Source organism: Takifugu rubripes, chromosome 2 (genome assembly GCF_901000725.2).
Source record: "Takifugu rubripes chromosome 2, fTakRub1.2, whole genome shotgun sequence".
Lineage (NCBI taxonomy): Eukaryota > Metazoa > Chordata > Actinopteri > Tetraodontiformes > Tetraodontidae > Takifugu > Takifugu rubripes.
The window spans coordinates 2,577,029-2,589,445 of NC_042286.1; the positions used below are offsets into that span (position 1 = coordinate 2,577,029).

The 12,417-nt window shown below is 44.8% G+C and overlaps 1 protein-coding gene and 1 long non-coding RNA gene across 3 annotated transcripts in view; one reads left to right on the forward strand and one right to left on the reverse strand.

Moving 5' to 3' along the window:
* The window catches only part of alk (ALK receptor tyrosine kinase), a 268,453-nt gene that overhangs the window by 11,056 nt on the left and 244,980 nt on the right, over nucleotides 1–12,417 (forward strand). The window lies entirely within an intron of this gene.
* Nucleotides 5,301–6,926, reverse strand: LOC105417915 (uncharacterized). The gene is made up of 3 exons (XR_003887588.1): nucleotides 6,742–6,926; nucleotides 5,511–5,790; nucleotides 5,301–5,431 (listed from the first exon to the last, which is right to left on the reverse strand). It is a non-coding gene; the product is annotated as an uncharacterized lncRNA (long non-coding RNA).

Below are 12,417 nucleotides of genomic sequence, written 5' to 3' on the forward strand. Positions count from 1 at the left end.
GTTGTTAAACGACATGAGTGACTCAGTTCATCTTCCTATGGCAATGACGAGCCACATAATGGGCTGGCTCCAGCGATTTGGCATCTAAACTGATGGCGGGACTCTATGTAGTGTAACGGCATTGACGGGGTCCCAGAGCAGGGCTCGTGTGGTCACCCCATTAAAAAAGAGAAAAGAATAAAGTAGAACATGGTGCGGAAAGAAGGCCGAGCTAATGACCTAGAGGGAGACAGAGAGTGTTTTTCTCAGCAAGCAGAGGTTGAGAGCTTCTTGACTCGTCTCTTGAAGCGCGGCCTGTCTCCTTTCCCTTTTGCCCCAGACTCTTTATTCATTGACGAGGAGCCGCGCTCATTTAGCCGCGGCATATTTACTGCAGAGGGCTCATTTATAACTCCAGGGGAGCTCGCACATTAGCAACTTACAAAAGTTGAAATAATAATGAGGAATGGTTTGTCTCCTCGTTTATACGTTTGGGTTAGAGGCAAGATTCAGCCACCAGAGGTGGCCCTTTTTAGACGGAGGGTCTGGTGGTCGTGACTCATGGTGGATTTCAACGGAGGTTTTATTCATTATTTTACACGTCCAAGAGCGATCCTCAGAAAGGTTGAAGGCCACTTCAGGCAAGAGAGGAAGAACGAAACCAAGTTTCCTTTCATGAGAACAGCAATATACTTCTGAGCATAGGTATAGAACACATAAAGGTTCAGGATGTGACGATGTCACTAGGTTAGCTGAGAGGATTTTTGCGATTGAAGCAAAATAAGCGATTTCTAATCTGAAATGTAACAATCGTATTACCTGCGCTGAAGGGCTGCTCATCCGCAGCCTTCCCTTCCCCGACAGCTCTGCTGCTGCGCATCCGGACCCGTAACTGTCCCCGCGTTCATCTCTTGTGACGGATGGCTGTCAGCGCTGTCGTGACAGAGCCGCGGCACATTCCTCACCGACCACGCCGTGCCGTAGCGCGCCGCTGCTGAATAAGAGAACCTTGTCATTTTAGCTTGGATAATTTCTCTGTTATCTAACCTAATCTTTGCCAGGCTCGCCCGCACAAGATTGATCTCGCTCCCTCCACATCTGCGCTAGTTGCAAAAGCAATTTTTCACAGTGATTTATGACACATCTGCAGCTCTATGTGGGGTAAACAAGTAAAGAGAGAGTTCCTTTTAGACGGAACTCTTCCTGAAAGCTGATGTTTGGGGTTTGTTGAAATACATTTTCCTCGTGTATGAAAAGAGAGATTCTAGGTTTAAAAAAAAGGTGTGGGGACTGATTTTTTATGATGCAGTTGAGGTCACTCGAGGTGGTTTGGTATGGAACAGGCTGTGGATGCCAGCTGGCAGTGGGGGCTATAAATGAAGTAAACAACAACAAACGAATGAAAAAGTGAGGCCAAATGAATGGATGCCAGCAGTAGGGAGGCAAGACCCTCTTATTCTGATTAAACATCAGGGCCATCATTGGGCAGGAAGCCATTAGCGATGGATTGTATCGGCTTTGTGGTGAGGCGTGCCTCAGTTTCAAAGGAAGACATGTCAGCGCAAAGAGGTTTTGGTCCCTTGCACCACCCCAAGGATGTATTCGGTCTTTCTGAATTAAAGCAGACCAGCTTTCAAATATCCACTGAGTTTCCAATTTTACTTCACAAAAGAAGAACTTTGTGCACACAGACGTCCGGAGGCAGAAAAAAAAGAAGCCCAACACAATCTGTCCTTAAATATCACGGTGACGATAGCGGCATTTGTGCTGACAAAACCTTGGAGTCACCAGCCTGAGCATGAGGTAGTTAGAAAGTTGTGATGCTTTGGCCCTTTTAAAGCCACCGCTATCCGTCTTCAAAGTTCTACCCGTTAGGTAGCCGCCATCTGGTTCCTCGCTGCGCGAGGAGCAACACGAAGACGAGGTGATGAGGAAGCTGCCACCGGCGGGCGGCGTCCAACAGACAGCGTGTAATCCCTTTACAACACGTCGTTTGACACACGTGCAGCCGGAGAGAGATTGTTGAGATTTGCGCATTGATCCGCGCGGCGGCCCTTCCACACAGGCAGGCTCATTTGAATACAAAAAGGATGGGAAGATGTTGGGATGGGGGGCGGAGGGTTGTCGAGCAGCACGAGACCGTCAATGAAGTCAATACGTCTCTGTGGAAAATGCACCGAAGGCCACGAGCCAGTGAGGGCGGCGCGAGGGGAATGAGAGGACAGCATAACTGATGAGAGAAGAAGGTGCTAGGGGACGATCGAGGACGGAGCCAGGACAAAGAAAGCAAAAGTATAATAGCTAAAAGTTCCAGCTTGTCAAACATTGAACGCCTTTAGTCCACAACAAACGCCGGAAAGTGAGCTGTAAAAAAAGTCTGTGTGGCAATTAGCATAAAATACGACCCTCCCCAATGCATGTGGACATTTTTTGGCAACGCTATGGTGGCGTTCCGAAAAGGAGGCCAGTTAGCATTAGAAAGCACTTTTTCATCCACTCATAAATTTACTGGGCACAAAGACAAGGCTCTTATCACTAAAAGGTCATAAAGTTGCTCAAGGGGGCTGTTAAGTGTGTCCTCTGGCTCTCGCTCGCTCGCTCGCTCTGTCTCTCTCCCTCCAATCTCGCCACCATGCCAGCACATTTAGTGCAGGAGAGGAGTTCTGTTGGATGGCAATGAAACCACGGCTCAGCAGCAAATATGTCCCATAATGAGGATAAATCTCTGAATCACACTGCGAAACACAATTAAAGCATTTTTAAAGGCATGTCGTTTATCAAAGCACATGTGAGCAAACTGATGGGAAATCAATATGAAGGCAGATTCTGATGCCCCACAGCTTTATTTAAGTGAACTACATCCTCGCACGGGCTCGTATTGGAACCTTTTTAACACTCGCGCTAAAATTGCAATTCCATTCTTTTCTTTTCTTTTTTTCTTCTTTGACCCAGTGGGAACACAATGATTAATTACATCTCCATGCATTGTCTCCTATCTGGCAGCAGTACTTATCTCCTCAGGATGAATGGCTGCTAAAGCCGCTGCTGTTTCATCTGCAGTTGGCTCCCAAAAGTGGTAATAATGGCAGCACAAATGGGTCATTTTCTCCAGTAATTGAAATAGTTTTTTTTTTTTACTAATATGTACATTAGGGCTGCTTATCGTGATATGCGTACCACTGATTAGGCTTAAGGTATCACTGAATTAGAGCCTTATAAACAGATATTTGAGTTTTGTGAGGCAAAATTCAAACGCATTTATACGTAATTTCACAAAATCTCATTCTGTAAATGTTTTCACAGTATTATGACCTGCCAGTGTCCATTCATCCATCTATTATTTATCATTTTATCCCTCAGTGGGATCGCCGGGGGGCTGGAGAAGAGCTCACCCTCTCTAGTCGCTAGCTCGTCCTCAGGCTAACATAGATAACAATCGTTCACACAAGTTTGACTTAGTCTCCGATTATCATTATTATTAGTATTAGTAGTAGTGTCAATAGTATTGTGATAATGACGCTAAGGATCATATAAGGGTGGTAGATATCTCCAATACCATCAACAGTAAACAGTTATTGATTTTATTAGTAATGTACAAACATGTTTACAATGTTAACACGTTCAATACTTTGTCCAAGCATCAGTGGAAAGGCGCTGGGATTCTCTTCACCTCGAGCAAGAAATGATAAAGGAGGACGGAAGAGCCGGAGGTGGAATGGGAGCGACTCTTTGATGTGCTCGTACCTTTTATATCAGAGGTGAAAAATCTGAGGACACGGCAGCACATCCAGCAGAACCACCCGCAGAGCGGGAGACGCGACGAGCCGCTCACTTCAAAGCGCCAATCGAGACGGAGAGGTTTTAAATTTCAAAAGGAGGTGAGGCATAATGACACCAGACGCAGTGAGAATGACTTTCACTCTTCTTCTTCTGCCATGTCCTTTTTTTCCCTTTCCTCTTTTAAAGTGCTGCCCTTAATGGTCCTGGCCGCCCTCTCTTTCATCGTTATTTACCTACTACATAAATTATTTCTTTGCCAAGCAAAAAAAGCGTAATTCTTTTTCCTTCCAAAACATCAGAGATAAAAGTTAGTGCTATACCGGCAGGCTAGCTACTTCCTAATGCCAGTATTGTGCAGCTTCTAATATACTGTATCAGGTTATGAGTTATTGTGAGCTGATCAGGAGAGGATGAATCCAAGCCGCCGTCGCCATGTTTCCCTTCGCCTAAAAACATTTGCAATATAAGCGTGATTGCAAAGTCACACGGCTGTAACGGCGGCAAATGATGGGTCTGTAATAATGGAATGAGCTTGTGAGGCAGAACAGCAAAAGAAGGAAGTAGAGTTGGGGCCTGTAGGCCTTGCAACATGAAGAGCTACAAACAGATAGCAGCAGTTAGCCAATTTATTTCATTTTTCTAACAACTGGAGGTTCAAATTGCAGAAGATGCTCCACAGGAGAGGAGATCACTTGTATGACAATCGCAGCAATGCAATAATACATTATTTCTTTGCTATGAAGCCTTTTTGAAACTAGAGGCCCTCTCGAAGTGATGGTTTGGAAATGCAAGCTAGCCTTGTGAATAGAAGTAAAATAGCTTGTTTTTTAATATAGAGCAGGCGGTTGTGTGATTGCCCTGATGCGTGTACTGAAAATTGCTCAAAACGGAATATTCTCCATCAAAACGAACTCAGATTTGTCTGTCAGCTGCAAGGGCTCACAATATGATCTTGCTTTTAGCGTCAACGCCTCATATTGGGCTATTGTGATGTATTGTTCGGTAGAAAAAAACAGTTTCTTTTTTTTCTATAACGGCATCCAGCTTGACCTTCCATAATCTGCCACGAGTGGGGGAAAAAATAGGATTTCATTTAACACCAGCTCTCACCCGTTTGCCCCGAAGAGTCTGTCTGTCCTGGTTTTTGATACCACAGAAGCACAAAACACGGCACTGGCAGCCTCGCACCGGCAACAACGAGAGCAGACACGGAGCACGGAGGTATAGACAGGCGAGTCAAATGAACAGGTGCTGAAGCAGACAGATGAAAGCCGAGATGGCTCGGGACTGGAGGGTGGGAGAAGAGACGGAACAGATCTCTGATCCTCTGTTCAATGAACACTCCTGAGTTTCTCATGTCATCTCCAAGCCAAGCTTCAAAAAGCAGAAGCAAACACCAAACATCTCTCCTCTTTGTTTCCAGCCTTTGTGCCGCTTCCCGCTCAAATTCACTGGTGAGGTCTTTAAACAAGCCACAGGTTCCCAGGCTCATTAACCGTCCTATAGGAAGGAAAACACACGTATCTTTGCACAATTTTCTTTATTTTTTAGTATTTGTGGGCCGTCCTGTAATAAAAAATAAATTCAGGAGAAGGCCTGTGTGCATGGGTTCCTCTCAGAAGTCATTATTTAGGATTTCTGCAGTGTTCCAGCTTTTCCAAGTCAAAATTGTCTGTGAGGGACAAACCGACAGTGTGACCAGAGTGGCTTACGCTAGTCCAGCAGACCTCTCTGAAATATAGATAAGTTACCTTTGCTATCACTTCAGCTGACCTGGTATCTTGACAGAGATAAGAGAAAGACACCACAAAACACCACTTCATGCCGGCGTGGACAAAGCCGACAGGAGATCCCAACGATCCAGCACGTCCGCGCTTCATCACCTCCTCGCTGAGGACAGGGAACACCACAAGGTCCGTTTGATGGCAGAGAGCTACGGCACACGGAGCTTGTTCTCCTGTAGTCTGATTAAAACGACGGTTGGCGGCAGAATCAGTGAGGACTGAGCCGTGGAGGCCATCAAAGCAGCGGCTGTTTCAACAAAATGAGAGCGCAGGGGTGGCATAGGAATCAGAATTACCCGCTAACCGATTGTGCGAGTTGATCTAAACACATCGAAAGCAGTTTTCTTCATATTTGCGCTGGTCTTTTGATCAAGCAGAATGAATGTGTGCAAACTCCCCCCCCCCCCCCCCCCCCCCCCCAGTTAACATTTCACCACGTCTCGCCTTCAGGGCTCCTTTGATGAGGGACGCCCCGGCAGATAGCGGCCCTCATAAGAGTTCACTGAACTTCACAAAAAATTTCATCGATAAATAAAACTCACTTTGCTCCGTTTTTTTTTCTGGGTTAAATTCTCGGTGCTTTAAAGGCGAGACGCGGAAATGTTGGAAATTGTGCCGCTGCGTCTCAGGACAGCGAGAAACTGCTGACTGCCAGCCTCAGTGCCTCCCTCAAATATTCAATCATGACGCACCACAGCGGGGAAAAACCAAATTTGCCATTTCACGTCCTCTCTAGACCTTTGCCAGTTCGGGTTTGTGTAATTGTCATCACGCAACAGGAAATCACTAACGTGGCCGCTGCTGTTACTTTCTCAGATGCTGCGAAAGCTGCAGCTAACCAGCCCAAAAACGTTCGGAACGCACTTCATGAAATGTTTTAGGGTATACCTAAAAAATAAAGATCCAAAGAAACATTTAGTCTGTCAAAAAATCAGGTTTAGTGGCGATTTATTTATATTTAACAAATTGAGACGATACTGTCCATCATTGCTTTTAAAAGTTCACTTCCGTCAAGCCCGGGGTTAATCTCTCCTACACACGAACCATCATCATGAGGAAGAAGTCGCCTTTTTAAGCTTCCCATAACTTAAGAAGAAAACTGCTGACTAAGGTCTAACGGGGTGTCAACCCAAATATGGCACAGAAGAGAGTTCAAAGGTTTACTGAAACTCTGGCAGACGCACAAACAGTTTAAAACCTCAGTGGCAGACGACTGGGTCACGTCCGACAGGGGTTCGGGACCAGGAGACGACGACACAGGCAGGAGGAACAATATAACCAGGTGGTAAGTCAGAACCTGGGAAACAGGAAACAGGAGAACGGCTGAAATCCTGGTCAGGGACACAAGGCACAAGGTCTGGCACGGTAATGGAGTGATTGGAACTGGTGAGGTTATGCTGGGATGGCAGCTGTGTTCACAGGTGAGTTGAGTCTATGTGGGCGTGGCTTGCAGGACCTACAACCTACCTGTACAAAGCCTGCAGGCCTGCAACATATCCAAGGTCAGAGCTCAGGGTCTCCACCAAGCGGCTGCATCTGAATGATACACAACAGACCTACAAACAACGTTCCCTCTAAGCTGCGCGCTTGCGCAATCGCGCATTGCTTGCACATACTCAGCGCACGAGAAAATCTATGCAGCGCACACAATAAAACGTATTAATTAATATCTAATTTTAGAACTGATATAATCTAGTTAATTAGACCAGTAATATTGTTTTCTGTACCATTTGGCCACGTAAATCAATGAGCGACAGGTGTCCAGCCAATAATCCGATACAGTTCACTTACGCTACGCAGCCAATCAGCATTGACAGTGTTTGCGTACGTGCCCTGCCTTTACTCGCCGTGCACGTTAGCTAGCTAACAGTGCAACGGAGTTAAGAGACGCAAATGCTAATCCCTTATCATGGCGAAACAAACGGGCAGAGCCACATCCACTCATCAAGCCAAAGTAAAAAAGAAATGCGGTTCTTTTAAGATGGAATGGCTGTCGGAGTGTGTGCACATAGAAGAACAAGCGGTGAAACTGAGTGACTCTTCCTATGGTTAAACAGGACTCTCACATATAACAGTACACATCTCATGAACAACAAGATTTTTGTCTTTTTCATTTTATGTGCTGCTGTCATTTGATTCTTTTAATAAGCCATGTAACTTGCTATGACCCAAGGTTTTGAACAAGCGTGATACTGGTGTGTGGCCACAGCGTACCCATCTGATGTTGCTCACAGTGGTCCTCAGTGTGCTCAGGGAACTTGTGTGTCTGCTCAGACACATGAAAAATTAGAGGGAACATTGGTTAGATGTGCCTTTGAACCCAGAGAATTACCAAAGCTAATTCCCCAGTCTGGGTTTTTGGTTGCCATGCTGCCGTCCATTCATAGTTTGAAGTCATGTATCTGACTCACTTCCTGGAATTCCATTTAGTAAGCAGCTGTGTTTCTTGTTCATTTTTAGCTTCCGCCTGTCCGTGCTGCCCTTTTTTTTCAGTCTGCTGGAGGGAAGAGAGTGTTATGAATCTCTGGAACTCAAGATTTTAGCAGAATTACGCAGAGCGTTATTGCCACTGCGAATCCGTTTCCCCTTTCCCTTTATTGGACTGTTTGGTTATCTCCCTCCTGTTTTTCTCCTCATATCTAAAATAATATTCGACAGAAAGTACAGAATGAGCACCAGAAGAGGAACATTTGAACACACGTTCTACCTGAACGGATGAGGATATCAACTAGAGTTCTGGTGAGCCGCCCTACTAGCAAAGCAATACTAAAATAAATGAATTTTCTGCTAATATTACATGAGAATGACACCAGAGGGTGATCATATAGCATAACAACATATGGTGTGTGTGTGTAAATTCCAGGATCTCTGCACATCCACACGAAGGTTCATTTTATATCTCGCCAGCTGATGAATTTTTAAAAAGAGCAAAAGCAATCTACTTTTTTTTCTCCTCAAGATTGTAATGACAATGTCTCGTGCCATCGTTAGCCGCACCAGCTAGAAGTATTTCTCTGTTTGCTGACTTCCCGCCCGCACTTTGTGTCCACTTAACTCGGCGCTCATCCTTCTGCCTGTGCTGGGGAAACAGATGATGAAAGATGACCTAGATCGTGCTTGCAGAGGCTGGGCTGCGTGCAGTCGACACATGAACGTGTGACAGAAAACAAGGTGGCATGTCTTGGAAGCTAAGCTAGCCCTATTCCCTCTGGCCCTCATAGACAAAAGGCACGTCGCAACTCTCCATAGCATGGCAGAATTTAAACTTCCCAGCCACTTATGCATCCCTCGCCTTTATGCACACGCTTTTATATCTTTGCACAGCAAAGCAAAGCACGTTGGGCTTCTGGCAGAAGCTCAGCCTACCTTCTACCAGACACTTTAATAAGGGTTTTTCTTTGTTCAAACTTTGCCCTCCAGGGAGCCCCCCCTCCCCAAACCAAATAGGGAAGCTGTGGCTCTGTAAACATTGTCTCAAAAGGCCCTTATCCAACGCATCGCTCAGTTGTTTGGCACAATTATTTGAACATTGAAGACTGAAAAAAAGAGCTTGTTTCAATGAGCCTCAGACATTTGTGTAGCTTTAGTGATACCAAGCAAATTAGCCTTTGAGTTTTGATTTCCTTTTTATTTCAACACACAAACAAAATTATAGTGGAGTGCCCTGCGACCGCTGATTACCGCCAAATTATTGGGTGTGCTGTGTGGACAGACAAGTACACAATCCTAATCTTGGCTCTCAAATGAAAATCAGGCTAATGACGGGTTATTTATGTCTTTAACACTTCGCACAGCACGCAATCAGCGCTGTTTACATAGCTGTGTTGACGCCTCGTGTCCAGTTTTATATGCTGCTGTGGCGGAATCAATTTGGCGCACTTTACGGTCTGGTTTCTAAAAGAATGACCTGAGCTGTAATCTGTTCTGCATCCGCGCCGCGTTCTCGTCTCTGAATCGTGCCACTCCCTCACTGCCGCATCGCTTGATGGCTGAGCGACATCGTGGTCGAGCTCTCACGAGTCACGTTTCGCGGGGCCGTAGTTCCGCAGCCGATCGGGCCGGGCCTCGGCGCAAACTGACGCCATTCCAATCTTCTCAACCGGCTGAGCTTCTCTGAGCAGCACATGCGCTAAATCATGCGCCTCGTTCATGGCGAGACGTGGTGAAAGCTGTCAAATGAACATTTCCTATCCAATTCTCCTCCTCGGTCTTTCTGTTTTATCCTATTTTAAACTTCCACAGCAGTCAGCGACCACACCAGAACCTTTCACACAAGCACCGTTTAGGCAGTAGCAGTGGACAGCAGGAAGAACCATGCGCACTCATCGCTGCATTGATGGGCGCCTCGATAAAAAGCCCTCACTTAGATTCCTGGTGATTCTCTGGTTCTTGACTCGGAATGAACAGCCCGGAGCTAATGGTTTATTGTCTGAGAGGGGACAGCAGGAGGCAGCTACGCTAACCGACATTTTCTGCTTTAGTTGAACACTGTTGCTATGGCGTTTACTCACCTGATTGCTTAGCATCGATGAACAAGTCACCACAGTAAGAAGCAGTTATTTCCTACGGATTGGAATGAAACTTATTTAAGTGGCTTTTTCTGTCTTTGTTGAGCTTTTGTCATAAACATGACATCTTTAAATCACCAGTTTTTTACTGGTACGGAGAATAAGTAAATGCAAACAGCTGCACCACCTCCTGCCAGCAGGGGGTGCAGCCCTCAGCACCCACTATGGGTGCTAATGCTATTGCTAATGTTTGAATCTTGAAATGTGATAAATGAAAGTGAAACTAGCAAGTATTCATTGTTTGAAAGTCCATGATGTTAACTTCAGCTAGTGTACTACTTCAACTGTGCAGTTATACATCGAAGCACTTTGATAATGTGGCAAAATAAATTGATTTAGATCCTCATCTTATTTCTTTCATTGTCGAATATGGTCAGAGGGAATCGCAGAGTACCACAGCGTCAAAAATCAAATTTTTTCTGCTCATTTTTAGCAGAGAAATCTGAGCTTTTGAATTTTTTTTTTTACCTTTTTCTAGCTTTCCTTTAATGAAAACAATGCTTGCGAGTTTCAGAAGACTGTCAGCAAACTTCAGCAGTGTCATGATCTCATTTCAACAGACACTCGAAGAGGATTTTTCCTTTCTGGGTGGTTCTTACTGTTTACTTGCCGGTACAAATGCATTAAAAAACATGCAGACATTTCCACATAAAGGTGTCAGATTTACACATTACACGTTCAGAGACTGTGAGTTGTAATTAATCAATTGATTAAATCCAAAAGCTGTACAGGGCAAAAACATCATTAGCATATTTAGTGGTTTTCAACGAAGCCAGGCTACTTTAATGGACAACTTTTAATTGCGTTGACTACGGTGCGGTTTTTAAATCCATCACACACTCCCATTCTTCTTATTGGGGAGGCGATTGAGCTTTTAAGCAAGAGCCTCGACTCATTTCGGAGTCCAGAAGAGTTCAGCTGCCATCACTTTGAGACAGGGCAGAAAACAAACAACAGCCTAATTGCATGTCTGGCGCAGCAGAACAGCGGAGCTTCCACAATGAGCGTTACAGTGTAAACCAGTTTAGCTTTTATCAAGCTAACCATTCGATTGGTTCACTTTTACCACTCTGGGGGATTTAGAAGCATTTGAAGCAGTATGAAAACAATTGCCATCGTATCCAGCAGTTTACTGTCCAGTTTCTGTTATTGTTTTTTTTATTACTATTAGCGCTCTTCCCTGCTGGACTGTTTGGTTTCTGGGTGTTTCATGTTAACAATGCTTGTGAGTCCTCAAAATGGACCAAAGCAGATCTGAGGGCCATCCCTGGCAGCCCCTCAATACAGCCCAGCCAGCGTTGTGTGTTTGCTTCATTTATTCCTGATCCACATAGATTATTAACTGCTCGTAACTCGGCATTGTCCATCACATTCTTCCGCTCATGCTCCAACTCAATTATTGTCCCCCTTTTGGTAGATAGATAGATAGATAGATAGATAGATAGATAGATAGATAGATAGATAGATAGATAGATAGATAGATAGATAGACAGACAGACAGACAGACAGACAGACAGACAGACAGACAGACAGACAGACAGACAGATAGACAGATAGATAGATAGATAGATAGATGTGTTTTTGTCTTCTTCTCATGCATGTGTAGGTTTTCTCCAGATACCCCAGTTTCCTCCAGCAGTCCAAACACATGCACATGAAACTAACTGGAGGCTGAATTCATGAATTTCCATGTCTCAAAGGAGTGCATGGAAGAATGGTGCGTGTGCCTTAAAACAGCGCCATGACCTTGGCATTATACAGTCCTGTTGCTGTTGTGATGGCTGCTGGTATTAACACACATGTGGGGGGAGTTGAATTACAGAGTTCAGCTGTATATTCTATATTCACTCATCAAAAAATGCTAAAACCAGTTTCTGAATGCAATCTGTCTCTGTACATGCAGAATGTTTATTCCTGATGCCTGAACACATGAATGGCAAGAAGTGGAATGTTTTGCTCATCACCTTGACTCTGCATCAAAGTTTTGCTGTTAAATCCAGATATTGCTTCATAAACAACCCACCCGATGAACAACCCGCATCTTATTTATTCAGGAAAATTCCCGAAAGCCAGTGCAGGAAGTCATGAGAACGCCGCGTCGTTTCAGTCTGATTTGCTGAAATACGTGCTTTCCAAAACGTTCCTCACCTTCTTCCCTCAACTGAGTGTCCATTTATGTTCATACGTCTCCCCCATGACAACATAGAAATGACCAAATCATGTCAGAAATATCACAAACAACAATCTCCAGCATCATTTCCCACATGCGTGACTGTAAATTCAGACCAAATTCAACCGCAACAGAA